Here is a 5,548-nt window from a genome sequence, read left to right as displayed (position 1 = left end):
CTTTCTTTCGTTGTGAGCCACTGTTAGTTTACGAGACCTTAATATAACTTTTAAGTAATGTTATTTATTTGATTATAAGATGTTTTGTTAATTTTAAGTTAGATTTCACATTTTTTGTTTATATAGCCTCTATAAAAGCTTACACCTCGGTGGTGTTTAAAGGACCGATTTGAACTTCACCCTGGCAAAGGTGTAAACAATAAAAATATTAAATAACAAATTAAGTTAAATTAACAAAAACATTTATTTAAAGAGATAAAAAATTAGTTATTCCTGTGTCGATGAATATTTCGGACGAAATACCAGACTAAGGATAACCATGATCTGATTGGGAATGGTACATTTTTTCAGATTAATATGATATACAGTATATAATATACAAAGTATGAATATACAGTGTTATCTCTGAAAAATGTACCATTGAATTTTAGATTTGTATTGGTTGAGGTAATGTGCCTATTATTCGTAAGATCTCTTTGAAATTAAATTAAGATAGGACCTGTTTGCCTATGGCCGTCGTAGGGGGTAAAAGGCTCCTGGCAAAGTTTTTGAAAAAACACAAAAATCACATTTTACAATGAGATAATGACTGGGAGTTACTGAACATACTCAGAACATAGTCAGATAGATGTTTGTCGATATGTGTTATTTGTTGTGAGATAATTGGTTTGGTTTTCACTATGTATTTGCCGAAAGTCAAATTGGACTTTTTTGCCCCGCTGTACTTATAATAAATTGCAATGCTGGCGAATGTTTTCAGTTGTTTTCATACATCATAGTTTAAAATTTATTTCTTGCGGTTATATTTGGATTTTTAGTGATTTATATAATTCAGTAATTATAATTCTGATTTATTATAATTCAGTAAGTTCAATATTGAACTGCTGGTGAACTTTTATTCTATTTTAATAGAACTTATGGTAAATATTTTAGGTTTTTTCATACATGTTTTCGATTAAATCGACAATGGTTTGTAGTGTAAATGATGTTTTTTTTCAAAAAAAAAAAAAAAATCAACAGATCTGTATCAATTCCGGATTTTTAATTACCACACACATAATTATGATATCTGTTTCTGATGACCAGTTCCTGCTCCTACATAATCTGTTTCTCCTGTATCAGTTGAGCTCCCATATGTCACAAGTCAGTATTATTATATATATTGCAGATTTATACTAATGTGCAATACGTGTAGGCCTCAATGGTATCTACCCGAAGGATAATGTTATTAAGTCAATGTAGTTGTCGAAAGGGTACGGCAGCGTTTATTGAACACGTGTTCCCTTCCATGTTCTCAATCTGCCGGATGTATGTTCTTGCATGACCCTTTCGGAATGTTCAGGACTTTTTATCTTAGATTGAGATTTGCGCACCGTGCGTGAAAAGGTTAAAAGTTGGTTGTCAGTTTGTTTATGTCTTTAAATATCGTATCAGAGGACATATGCTTCCATGTGAAAATAATCCTATTTTACGAGTAATGCAAAACTTGCAATAATAAATTCATCAAATACAGATAGAGCAACCGTTGGGTTGCCTTGGGAAAAAGCGATGTAAGTAATGTTAAAAGTTGGTTGTCAGTTTGTTTATTTATTTAAACATCGTATCAGAGGACATATGCTTCCATGTGAAAATATTACTAATTTACAAGTGATACAAAAGTTGCAATAATAAATTCATTAAATACAGATAGAGCAACCGTTGGGTTGCCTTGTGAAAAAGCGATGTAAGTAATGTTAAAAGTTGGTTGTCAGTTTGTTTATGTATTTAAACATCGTATCAGAAGACATATGCTTTCATGTGAAAATATTACTAATTTACAAGTATAATAATACCAAAACTGCAATAATAAATTCATTAAATACAGATAGACCAACCGTTGGGTTGCCTTGTGAAAAAGCGATGTAATTAAGTGAAACCATCGCAGTAGCTTATAGAACCGTTACGTTCTGATAGCTGTTCAAATAAAAAAATAATATCAGAAGTTTTTAGTACCATATTGATGCATTGTGAGGTAATTTGTTCGTTAGATTGTACTGAATTAGAATAAAATTTTAAACATTGACTAATTTTTAAGGGTATTGTGGCAATAACAAATTTCCGGAACCTTTTTTTCACTTTGGAACGATTTTACATTTTTGAAGAAGTTAAGGGTTGTAAAAATTTGAAAACTTTGTTTTTTTTTTATTATAATTTATTTTTCAATCAAGACTTTAATGTCTTATATACCAAATTGATAAAAAACTTTCTGAATTTTTATAAATTTTGAACAAGTTTTGCTATCTTCGATAAAAGATGAAAGTTTTTTTGCTAAAAGATTGCTTTATTCCATTGATAACAATTCACGAACTTACATAATTTTCGAGTAACTTTCTCCTGAATCTGAAGCTCCTTTAAATTCACCTCAAATGCTAAAGCTTTAAAATTTTAACTCAAATTATAAAGATACTGATATTTATAAGACATAATTAAAACAATTAATTCTCATCAGATATAAGTAAATTTTACTCAAATTGCTTTATGCGTTTTTTGTATTAAATTATTTTAGTGCTAACAACTACTTATTTGATAATATTTTATATTTGTCTTTCTGGAGCTTCCAATGTTGTACGCATGACACGAATCCTAGTGATGAAAATTATTTGGATTTTGTAAAATTGCCCGAAAACATCATAATTTTGATCACACACCTACATGAAATAATAAAATTATTTATTTAAATATTCGTTTAAAAGTTATGAAATTTGTATATGTTGTCGGAAGTCTAAATCAAACATGAATTGAATTTTCTGTTAATCTGTGAACAGCATTCGATATCATGGACATAATTGAAATCTTTCATTAAATGTGAGTTTTAAAAGTAAATTAAAAAAAATTATATGCTAGTATGAAATCTATAATTTAGTAAAAAACACATATATGTTTTAACATTTTTTATTACGAATCTGATATTTTAGCGTGTGTTTGCCAAGAATTCATTTTTGGATTCCAAAATACTCGTTCTAATGCGTTTTTCCAGTAACTCCGAAATGGCTCTTACTTATAATGATGGACGCTGCTCATTAAAAATTCAAATCCAATGTTTTTTTTAACAATTTGAATCGGTTGCACTATTTTTTATGCTAAATAGTGTCGAAAAATAGACATAATGATTACGAAATGTGCCCGATTTAAAATATATCTGAAAGCATTGGATTCGTATTGTTAAGATTGGGCTTTAATTTTTCATCATAAAATAATGTTAAATAAAATTTCTAAAACTTTGTATAATTAATTTAAATTTATAGCAATACAAAAACAAATATAAGTGAAAACATTCACTAGCACATACTTTATATTGTGTCTCTTACACGACCTAGGTTTTTTTTATATTCTAGTTAGTATATATTTTGTGTAAGATAACTATGATCATATTGTGAAGAGGTGCATAGCATTGAATTAATAAATCAATATTTTGAATTATTTCTATACGTATATTGTATTTATGCTATATAGTATCCCATGATAGCATAATGCAATGCTTCAAAGTATTTTTTCTGATTTCCGATAGGCGATACGCCCAGAGCAAAGATTGATCACTACTAGATATAATCCGCGTTATAAACTGTCCATTCAATAGTTAGTTACATGTTTAATATAATAGTTGTAGTTTAATACGATATGCTTCATATGATTATTTTTGTGGAGTTTGTAAATTAAAAATAAAATCGTTGGTTGATCGTGTATTGAATATAATTGTTCTGGGTTTTATAGAAACACGTGATAATAGTGTATTTTTGTCAAACAGTTTTATTTCGATGTTATGACGAACAAACAATTTATATATATATATATATATATTCAGAATACCATATACATTTATGGAGACTGCCAAATTCACGAAGATTTGCATATATATAGCAGTCAAACCAAGAGAACACAAAAAATTCAAAAAAAAAAAAATATAAAGCACTAAATTTATATTGAAAACAAACATAATGTCCAATTAAAAAAATGATGTTAACAGTGAGGCGGTCAAAACAGAAAAAAAATCATTTTTCTATTGGGACTCTTAGTTTTTGTTTTAATTATTTATTAGTTATGTGCATTTTCAAAACAAATTTAGTGCTTTATATTTTAAGATAAAATATAATATGCTGATGAAAAGTATATAGATAAAAACAAAAAATGTTAGAAGTTATAATAATAAATACCAAATACTAGATACTGAATTATACTAGTATAATTTACAAAATATTAAAAAATTCCATACGTTTCAAAAAAAAATATTTAAATAACGATCATGTTAGTGGAAAAAATGAAGAGCATCTAATTTGAAAAAAAAATTGAAATTAAATTAAATATATATATATATATATATATATTTATCTATAAACTTTAGATTTTTTTGTTCGACATTGAAACATATTCTTGAAATGTTAATTTGTAATCGAAGTAAAAGACAGTGCATAACCGAACTATTTATTTTGAACGTTTCTACATTGTATGTGTGTCATCATTCAGCATATTTTAACAATATCTACAGAAGTTTTTTTTATAAAGTTAAGAATATATCACAAAGAATAACAACAGATTCGGAAAATTTTCTGAGGTTACAACTCCTTTCTTTATGCAAAATGATAGGATTCTTGGTATTAAAAGTATGGTTTAAACTAATAATATGTTCCGAAAGCATAGTTGTATATTGATTAGGACTTTTTGAAAACTTACAAAATAAATAGTTCAATTACTTCTTTAACTCCGACTATTTAACATTGCGTTATATATATATATATATATATATATATATATATATATATATATATACTTTCATTCAATATAAAACTTAAATATTTGTTATATTTGTTATGAGTTGTGATTACTACACTTTCAGAGTAAACTCCCAAAATATTATGGCTTTCCTTAAAAGAAATAAAAGTTTTTATGTAAAATATAAGCCCTCTGTATATTCGACTTTAAAATAATAAAAGAAAGCACTTTATTTTCCGCATTATGAGTTTTTCTAACGCAGTATTTCGATTTCTATTTCGATTCCGTTGTCATGTCTACGGCAGGCTACGATCTCGCGTAGCGCAGAAATGCGTAGATTTCCCACTTGCGTTGCGTTAGGGACGCGTGTTTTGTTTTGAGAGGCGGAGCAAACGGCTGCAAAGAAGACAAGTTTCCTTTCGAATAGGCTGAGCCGGGCGCATCTGCTCTTAATTTTATTATATCATTACATGCGAATTGATGTATATACTGGCGTATAGGATATACACGCCTATATATATACACATACACACTTTCTCGTTTCTTAGTACAAGTAACTGACTAATATTTTTTGGTTATTTTCTAGGACATTTTTTATATTTCGGTAGGAATATATATAGGCACGGAAAATAGCTTTATACATGCTTTGACGAGCGCTACCACGCATGGAGGCATGGGTAAAGGAAAAAGACAGGTACAGGAAAACCTGACCAACATTGAAGCTGGCAACATGGATCTTCTCTTCATTTGGCATCTCAGGTAAAGAAAATTGTAAAGAGTTGGCGGTCCTCATATTATGCAT

General features: G+C 28.3%; 1 pseudogene; it reads right to left on the bottom strand.

Annotated features, from left to right (window-relative positions):
• The window catches only part of LOC113376072, a 13,219-nt pseudogene extending 7,671 nt beyond the window's left edge, over nucleotides 1-5,548 (bottom strand).

The sequence above is a fragment of the Ctenocephalides felis genome, unplaced genomic scaffold (assembly GCF_003426905.1).
Source record: "Ctenocephalides felis isolate EL2017-DRISC unplaced genomic scaffold, ASM342690v1 CF-g0.4_SCAFFOLD_01886, whole genome shotgun sequence".
Taxonomy (NCBI): Eukaryota; Metazoa; Arthropoda; class Insecta; order Siphonaptera; family Pulicidae; genus Ctenocephalides; species Ctenocephalides felis.
This window is presented reverse-complemented; position numbering and strand designations above follow the sequence as displayed.